Below are 9571 nucleotides of genomic sequence, written 5' to 3'. Positions count from 1 at the left end.
AGAGAGTAAATTTTTGTACATTGAGAACGAACGTTCTACGTCAACTGATGTTATTGGACAGTTTTTAAAATATGTGAGATCATTTAAATTCAAATCTTCAAGTAAACCAGATGTGTCTTCTTTTTTTTCCATTTAATATATCTGATATTTTGAAAACTGCTTGATACCTTTTATTTTTTGATAATATAGATTTAATCTTAATTTTTATTATTTTACCCATTTCTCCATTAATTTGAATTAATTTTTCTTTGGCTTCTTCGACAATAGAAATTGAATCTATCAGTGGAATTTCTTATTTTTCAAGTCTTGTTATTAAATCTGGTAAAAATCCAAAATTTGATTTTATGAATACCAGTTGTGCTTCAATATTTAGATCCGAGAGATACTTTTTTGGAATTTTTTATTGAAACTGCATAATTTTCATCAAAATTATTGATGATTAATTTTATTTGCTCAACATTTTCAGAGTAATAGCTAGCTGTTTTAATCCAAGTACCCCATCTTGTCAAAATTGGTTCAGGTGGTAGTGATAATGATGGGGCTATTGATTTAAAATATTGAATGCGAGAAGGTGCTTTGCGGAAAACCTTTTTTACATTTGCGATAAGTTTGTCAACTTTTGGATATCCTGCTCGTACAGTTTCTGCAATCCTATGAATTGCATGGGTCAAACACATAACGTGTATAATTTTTGGATAAAATAATTTAATTGCTTCCCTAGCTTTTATCATATAGGGGGCAGCGTCGTTTAGAAATTTAATTTAAAATGCCAATAACAACATTGGCTACATATCTACCGATGATATCGGTAGTTTAATCTGTTGATACCCAAGTACATTTATTTTGAACATTATCCCTAATTTTTTTAATTTTATTTTCATAAATTTCATCAACATAACCTTTTTGTGACATTGACTCAGAAGGAATATCTTTACCAGTGTACTTCGATAGAAATTTTTTAAAATATGAATTTGATAATTTATTCAAAGATATATTAGCTGACATCAAAGCTTCACAAAGATCGTGACTATCTCATTACTATATAGTAATTATATATTTTATTAGTAACTTTAAATAATTAATTAAAATCATCTGAGCACGGGAGTATGTGCACCCACACAACCAGAGGTGTCGAAGTCCTAAAAATGAAGTCAGACGAAAAATATTTAATGAGACCACAATATCTAAATTTCAGCCCTATGGCGTACATTGAAGGGGGAGGGAATGATTTTTATCAAAAACATTTTGATATTAAATTTAAAAAAAAAAGGAAAAATTGTGAAAAAATTAGAAAAAATTTTAATTAAATATTTTTTGTAATACTCAACAACCAATAATGCCAAAAACAGTGAAACCGAAAAGTGGAAATCGACATTATTTTCTATGACCCAAAAGCATAAAACAAATTTGGACTTTTGTTCCTTTGTAGTGGAATAAAAGCACATAATAAACTGTATTACTTTATATAGTATTTTACCTATTGTAATATACGTTTTATCGAGTTAAGTTGAAATTTAGTATTGCATTATATTAATTACAAAAAAAATGATATAGAAATTTTACATTGGTAAAAGTTTTTTTTGGATTGGCTTTTTTTAAATTCCACTGAAATTTCTAATGCATTTTATGAACTATTTACTATTGCTCTTGACAATAATAAAATATCAGCGTTTTTATAAACTTATCTATTCTACACGCATATTTTAAAATTATTTAAATAAAAATTATAAAATACAATGTCACGATAAATTAAAATTGTACCTGAGAATCATGGTACACACATTTTAACATCAAAATGTGAATCATTTAGTCGTTACTTTCTTGCTAATATATTTGTTATCAAAAACAAACAAAATAATATATATAAAAAATTTTTACTATTGTTATAAATAAATAAATTAATATTATAATTATAATTATATATATATATAATAATACTCAATAATTGAAAATAGTCTCGAACATCCTTTTTCATTGAAATTCTAATGTTGCCTTTTAGATATTTTTGTATAATATATAAAATCCATGTTTTTTTTTTTTTTTTTGCCGTTGTTTTTTCTGTTATAGTGACTATATAAACGAACACCCTTCTATCCCATATATTAAATAGGTATTCTATTTTTTATTATTATTCAAAACTGAGAAAACAGTATAATAAAAACTATAAATTTTAGATTAAATGATTAATGTTTTGATTGATTGATTGATTAATTATTATATTTTCACGATTTACCAAGTCTATTGTGAATATTATTAAGAAGCAGAGTTTTTAAAAATTTATAGTTAGAAAATAAATAGCTATAAAATACCTATTCATATATGCATACTTTTACCAAACATATTTATATTTATATATAATGAATACCACATTTTTTTTTTTGGAAATTCATTCCGCATTTCAACAATACAAATGTATATCTTGTATATATTGTTACTTCTTTTTAATATTATTTCTTTTTCTATACGATTTGTTGTTTCTTCGACAATTTTCTAGAGTAGTATGTCTTGAGGTAGATTTAATTAAGTTAAAGCATTAATCACGCAATGACTCAAGACTTTAGCAAAAATAGGGGGTGGAAAGCAAACTGATTCTATGTAGAAGTGAAAAATCCTGGAAGAAAAATTAAGGCTGTTTCTTATACACACATACACATATATACATTCACATAAACTGATACGCGTACGCACACGCAAAAATAAGTACACAGATTGCTTTAGGGATAGTACAATAAGTTACGTTTCCATGACATGAGGAGGGGTGAGAGAGGTAACGCGGGTAAATGCGATAGAAGAAAAATACGTTAAACACGTTACTCCGTTTTCAGATTTAATACGTTTTCATTAAATGTAGGGAAAGTAGTCATAAAGGTATAATGAAGTTTAGCAAAAGCAGATAATTTTTAATTTTATATATCTATAAATATATGATCAATATGAGTAATATAAAGTTGTAAATTATTACATTATTTACTTATATTTACATTATAAGTATAAATCAATAGAGAGTGACTGAATAAAATATTAACATTATATTTTAAAGCCTTTAACATTTTTGAGAAATAATTAATATGATTGAAAACTAAACTAATTTTGATTTAACATAAAATAAAAAGTATTACCAATGTTCGGGGGAGTGATATTATGTTTCCGCTAATCAGAGGCACATTTATCAACTTAAAATTTTAAATGAAAGTTAAATTATTAAAATAAAAAAAAAATGATTTAAATTAAGCATGGGTTCTTAATAAAATAAAAAATTGTCAATATTTAAAGTTTAAATAGTGATTTACTAAATATTTAAGTTATTAATCATTTTTGAATTTGAAAAAATTGATCGCAGTGCAAATAAAAAAATGCCTTCAACTAATTGTATGTATTTTATTTATATTTAATAGTTATTTAAATGGCGAAGCTCAGCAGTCATTCTTAATTATTATTAATATATATTAAAATATTATTTTGTTCTAATTGGAATGCAAATTTAATGAAATCGGAATTAAATATTTTAAATTCGTTACCTCAAACTTAGGTGGTTCCAAAAATATTTAAAGTATTTAGCACTTTCGAATATTTAATTATAAAATTTAAAAAACTATTAGAAATTTATGGTATTTGATCAGATATTCCATCACACCAAACTGATAGAAATAATTATATATCCTGAATTATCAATTTTAATATTAAATTTGATGAAAAAATTGACAATATAGTATGTAATCTTGATATTAAAAATATACGTTATCTTGATTAATAATTAAAATATAGAACATAAATGTGTGTACAATTATTAATTATTTAAGAGTAAAATATTCGATTCTATATTTTTTTGTATGTAAATACACATGTCTAACGTATATTAATATATTGAGAAGGTATTATAAATAAAAATTAAGATTATATATTATCAACATAAATGTAGAATACTGTTACTTATTTATTTTTATTTATTAAATAACATATTATTATAGCTATTGGTATACGAAAAGATGATTATACAAAACTTTCAAAATTATTTTGAACTTTAAATTAATAACAATATGGAATAGTCATTTGAGATTCAATATAAAATGGTATATTCGATACCAAATTAAATTGAATAGAAACTATGATCAGATTTTTACTAGTAAGCTTAAAACAACCTTTTCAACCTTAACAATAACAATTATTGCTTACTGCAATCATTGTTTTATTTAAATTTAATTTTTTATTCAAAACGTGCGAGGGATTGTATACATAGTTTGCGTGTACCTATATGTGTTGTGTTTTTTTCAGCATGAAAATATTTGTAAAAATGGAGTACATGGCGTTTTTAAAGGACACGAATAAACGAGGAGAAGGAAAAAAGTTAGTACTTCAGGAAGGGGTGGTGGCGGCAGCGGCGACACTAGTGAATTCCCGTCGGTCAGGAATGTAGAGGGTCATCCGTCACAAGCAAAACGAGCTGTATCTAATATTGTCAGGGGTTGCCAAAAGCTACGAGGAAGGGTAGACAGCTGTTTCCGAGCTGTTAGTCACGCTGTGGAATTTTTGCACCCAGCAATCGTCCCTTATCCATCCGCATACGATAAGCACCCCGACCTCTCTACAGCATTTCTACTCCACTCAGCCCTCTGTGTTCGTATGCTCTCCGTTCATGTTTCTTCACCATCTCTCTTTCACTCTCTCTTACTTCTCTCTTCCCCTTACAGCTTGCATATATCCCTCTTATTCCATCTCCCATGCTTTCGAATATACATAAATATATATATAAAATATATGAATATAATCATCCGTGAAACGGTTACGCAATGGGGGATGAAATTCTTGACATAAATGCAAATAGACGACGGCCTGCTTATGCTTTCTGATTCCATAGCAAGTTCGAGTAAGTTTTTATGAATTCTCATTCCTCATACTTCGCGTGTGCAGTGTAATAAAAATGGACCGATGAATTTTCAATTAAATATCATCAATAATTGTGTAAGTTAATCGAAAGAAAATTAATTCGATTAGAATTTACTTAATTTGTAAAGTACGTTTTTTATTTTAAACGATTTAATAGCATATATTATTTATGCATATGAAACTCGGCATGAGTTATTAATTTGGATTATGTGTCTTAAGATCTTAGTTACAAAATAGTTACCTAATTGCCTTTTCAATTGTCTTAACATTAAAAGTTATTAGATACATATAAAATTAATTCTTTAAGCTTGAAATTAAGTTATTTAACAATAATTTTTGACTATGCATAGTCGAATGCCAAAATATCCAACATTAACGCCAATATAAGCATACATAACAAATTAATGAACTTAAAATAATTTGATGATCATATATTTTATATTGTATTAATTATATATTCTCATAAATTATATAATTATAATATTTTGATTGTTTTTATAAGTGTATACATTTTGTTTAATATTTTATATTTAAATTGTTTTTTAAAGATAATGATTATAAGCTAATGGTGTAATTAAATTAATTTATTTTAGGTATAAGCAATGGAATAAAGGATTGTTGATTTATACCTTATTTATAAAATTGGAAAATAAAATAAATACAATTAATAATAAATATTAATAACCTGAAATACCATTCATAATTTAAACAGTAACATAATTAATTCGCCTTTAGAAATTGTTTTCTACGTGTACAACCAAAATCGAAACTCTGCTCAGACAAAATAACTATTTGCTCTCATTAACTCAACCATGTGATTTGGCAAGATACACAAATAATCTCACGTGAATAAAATTGCACTAAGCTAATAGTGATTCCAATTCATAAGCTTACATACTCGTATTAATAAGTTATATTATAATATAAAAAGTTTTTTGAAAATTAGGCATCATTCTGTATAAATAAACAATTTATAAATATTTTCATACTAATAATTAAAATTATAATCATTAAAATATAATTAAATACATGATCCTTAATATTATTGTGATCATTAAAAAAGTGTATTACATTATATAAGTGTAATGATAGCTATTACAAAAGAATTTTTAGTATTGTTAAGTGGTTCAACGTCAAAAGCGTCTAAAGTTTCATAAATCTGGTGATGAAGAAACTGCAGAATTTGATGTTGTTGTAGGTGAACATCAGGCAAGATTTCGCGTTGGGGTGATCTTTTTCTCATCTTTAACATCATAGTTCGGCCACATCGTCTTAATAACTAAATGGTGTAACAAGTCGATGAGCAAAGAGACAGCTATCTAAAGACTACATCAATTGGACCATTATAATTTTAAAATGAAATAAATAATTGATGGATGTAAATTCTAAAAGAAGAAAGTAATGCAACGATCGTTAAATCAAAATTAGCTTATACGCATAGTATGTCAATGTATGCATTAGTTGATTAGGTACTACCGTCCCTCTCTAGTCTCCTTTACCATATGGCCAATGGCTAAAATTGAATACATGTAAAAAGTAGTAGTTCAGCCGGTGTAGCTGAACTCCATATTGTTTTGGATTTCACGACAAAATATCCCGGTCAAAATATCCCCGACAAAATATCCCTAAACCAAAATATCCCCGGAAAAATATTCTATGACAAAATATCCCGCGTAAAAATATCCTCGACAAAATATCCCCGACGAAATATAATATAATAACTGTTGCGATTAGAAGTATCAATCGCACTTTATCTAATCTAGTATTATTCATTTATTCATTCAATTATATTCAAATATTTAAAATCAATAGCACATAACTTAGTATAAATGTTTTAATTCATTTTTTGTATTCAGTAAATGTATTAATATCTTTATGTAACTTATATTATAAATTATAATAAGTGTAATCATTTTTGACGAAAAACATACCATTATAATATAATTTTAAAAATGTCTTGATTTTTGTATTCAATAAATGTATTAATATTTATGTAACTTGTATAAAAAGGTTTACATTTTTAATTAATAGTTACGTGGGATATTTTTACGCGGGATATTTTGTCATAGAATATTTTGTCGGGGATATTTTGGTTTAGGGATATTTTGTCGGGGATATTTTTACCGGGATATTTTGACGTGTCACCATTGTTTTGATATAGAAATCCATACTCTTATAATAACATAACTAATAAAATTATAAAATTATAAAACTATTATTATTATTATTATAAAATTATGTTAATTACATAACTTATATTATGTATTAAATCTTAATAATTATCTGTACCAATCTACATTTATTTATAATGCTTCCAAGCTATGGTTGAATACATTCAAAAGGACTAAAAAACCTTCCTGAATATCCTATATCTAACTGGTCACCGCTGACTACATTACATTTAGAACAACCAAAAGTGGATATGGAGCTTGTTTAATAGGGGGGAGGGGGCGAATAGGAATATTTATATGTAGTGTATATAGTGATATATAAAGTACAATAAAGATTTGACCGTAATTTGAGCAATTTAAAAGCTTAAGGGGGAGGATTGCCACGTCACCCCTCCATTAATCCACCCCTGGAAACAATCGATAAAAAGTATTTCATAACAGAAAATTATAAATTTCGTAAATTATATGTCGCAGTTAAATAAAAGTTTGTCAGATCAAATATAGTATTAAAGGCCGTTGGCCATTAGTTTGTATTAACTGTACTTACATTTATAATAGATAGTTTAAGCCATTTTAATATATTTAATATTGATAAAAATATTTATTATTTTGTCAAAATTAATTAAATTGTAATAACGAACTTAAAAAATTACAATAATTTGTACTCGACAAACGGCCATAATAATTGCTTCTGACTTGATTAATTTTAACTCTTAATTCTTAAAATCAATTGAAATGGCCCTGTGATTATCATGAAAATTAATTTTTAATTTCATCGTTCTTTTAGACTTCTTCTAGATTTTCTACAAAATTATTTTTTGTATTAAAAATGTATATCTGTAATTTTTTTTTAGTTCGTGATATAACATGATGTCTTATTATAACTTTTTTGATTTATTATTATTTGAATATTTTTATTTTTATTTATGTTTTTATTACTTCATCTATGCATTGTTATTTATTTATTATGTACACATTAGTGTGCTTAATTAATAAGGAATTGTGATACTTAAAATATGTTATACAAAATAATCAGTATGTAGTATAACGACTTGGGCATCAAAAAGTGTATGGTTGACAACCAATAATTCATCTTTCTTAAAACGTATCAACAATTAAAAATGTGCGATGTTTTATTAGTAGGAATGCATAAAAAAAAAATAAATAAATAAATAACTGAAAAGTGAAAAATTATAAGATATATAAATAACTTTACAAAATATAATTCATGTGAATTCATATGATTACGGCTTAGCGCTGCATATTTATTAAGTTATAATGCGTGAATGCAAGATTATAATATGTCAATATTTCCTACAAAATGCACTGTCAACGAATGCATTTTTGTTGGTAATTTTATTTTGATATTTTATATTTTATAGTTGGTTCTAAGTAAAATAAATAGGTCGAATACTTTAAATATGTTTGTAATACGTATTGGATAAAAAATGTAAAATACTGGTATAGCGCTGAAATGAGTTTATTGATTTTCTCAATCGCAGCGATGCAGTGCTTGTCATCACAACTTTAATTAGCCAAATAGTTAACAAAGATATTCAGATCTTTTATTTTGATTTGCACCGTTGATGTTATCCCTATATTATCAAACGAGTGTTTGTTTTTATTAACGGTAGGGAGCATAAAAATACAAACTAACTTGGAGAATTTAATAATGTAAACACACACACACACACATTATGACTAAAATACGATGATAATAACGAGAAAATCCGGAAGGTAATAAATGTTATATTAAAATATAATAGCTAAGGCGGTTTTATACTATATAGAAATATCTTGCAATGTGAGAGCGTTCTATGGTATACTACTATACCATACTATACATGTATATAATACAGACTGTATTCAGTAGAGATGTATATATAGAAACGAGTAGATTTAATAGAGCCAAACTGAGCGTTAAATAACATGTCTACTTCCCCTCTCTACCCGTTAAAAGGCACATTCTCCCTTCCATTTATCTATCTTGGGTTCGAAGCCAATGACAATTACAAAGGTTCGCTGTGTCTATACGTGTGCCTTTGTGCGACGCGACACACTTTATTAAAAACGCTTCAACGCATGCATTCATTTCCCCTCAACATCCATAAAACAAAATATATATATATATATAGGTATATGGATAGATATTTTTTATGTACATTTATTTTTACCGTTTTCGCGTCGTTGCAGATTTTTTTAATATCGAGTCGGATTTAAACAAGAGCATCGTTTTTAAATATTATTATATATACCTGGAAAAAATATAAAAACTATTATAACTTTATAACAAAAAATAATTTCTGTATTGATTATTTACAAAAAAAGAGAAGTGTTTTTTTTTTTAAATATATACATTTATTTATATATAATATAGTGTTATATACATAAATATATTTATATTTTATAGGTTAGATTATTTAATTATATCTAATTTTTAAATTTTTTAAATTTTTCAATCTTACTTTTTATTGCTTCAAAAATTATTTCAATTCTAAACAATTATACTAATTGTT

Source organism: Sipha flava, unplaced genomic scaffold, assembly GCF_003268045.1.
Source record: "Sipha flava isolate LNK unplaced genomic scaffold, YSA_version1 76_pilon_pilon, whole genome shotgun sequence".
NCBI classification, from domain to species: Eukaryota; Metazoa; Arthropoda; class Insecta; order Hemiptera; family Aphididae; genus Sipha; species Sipha flava.
This window is presented reverse-complemented; position numbering follows the sequence as displayed.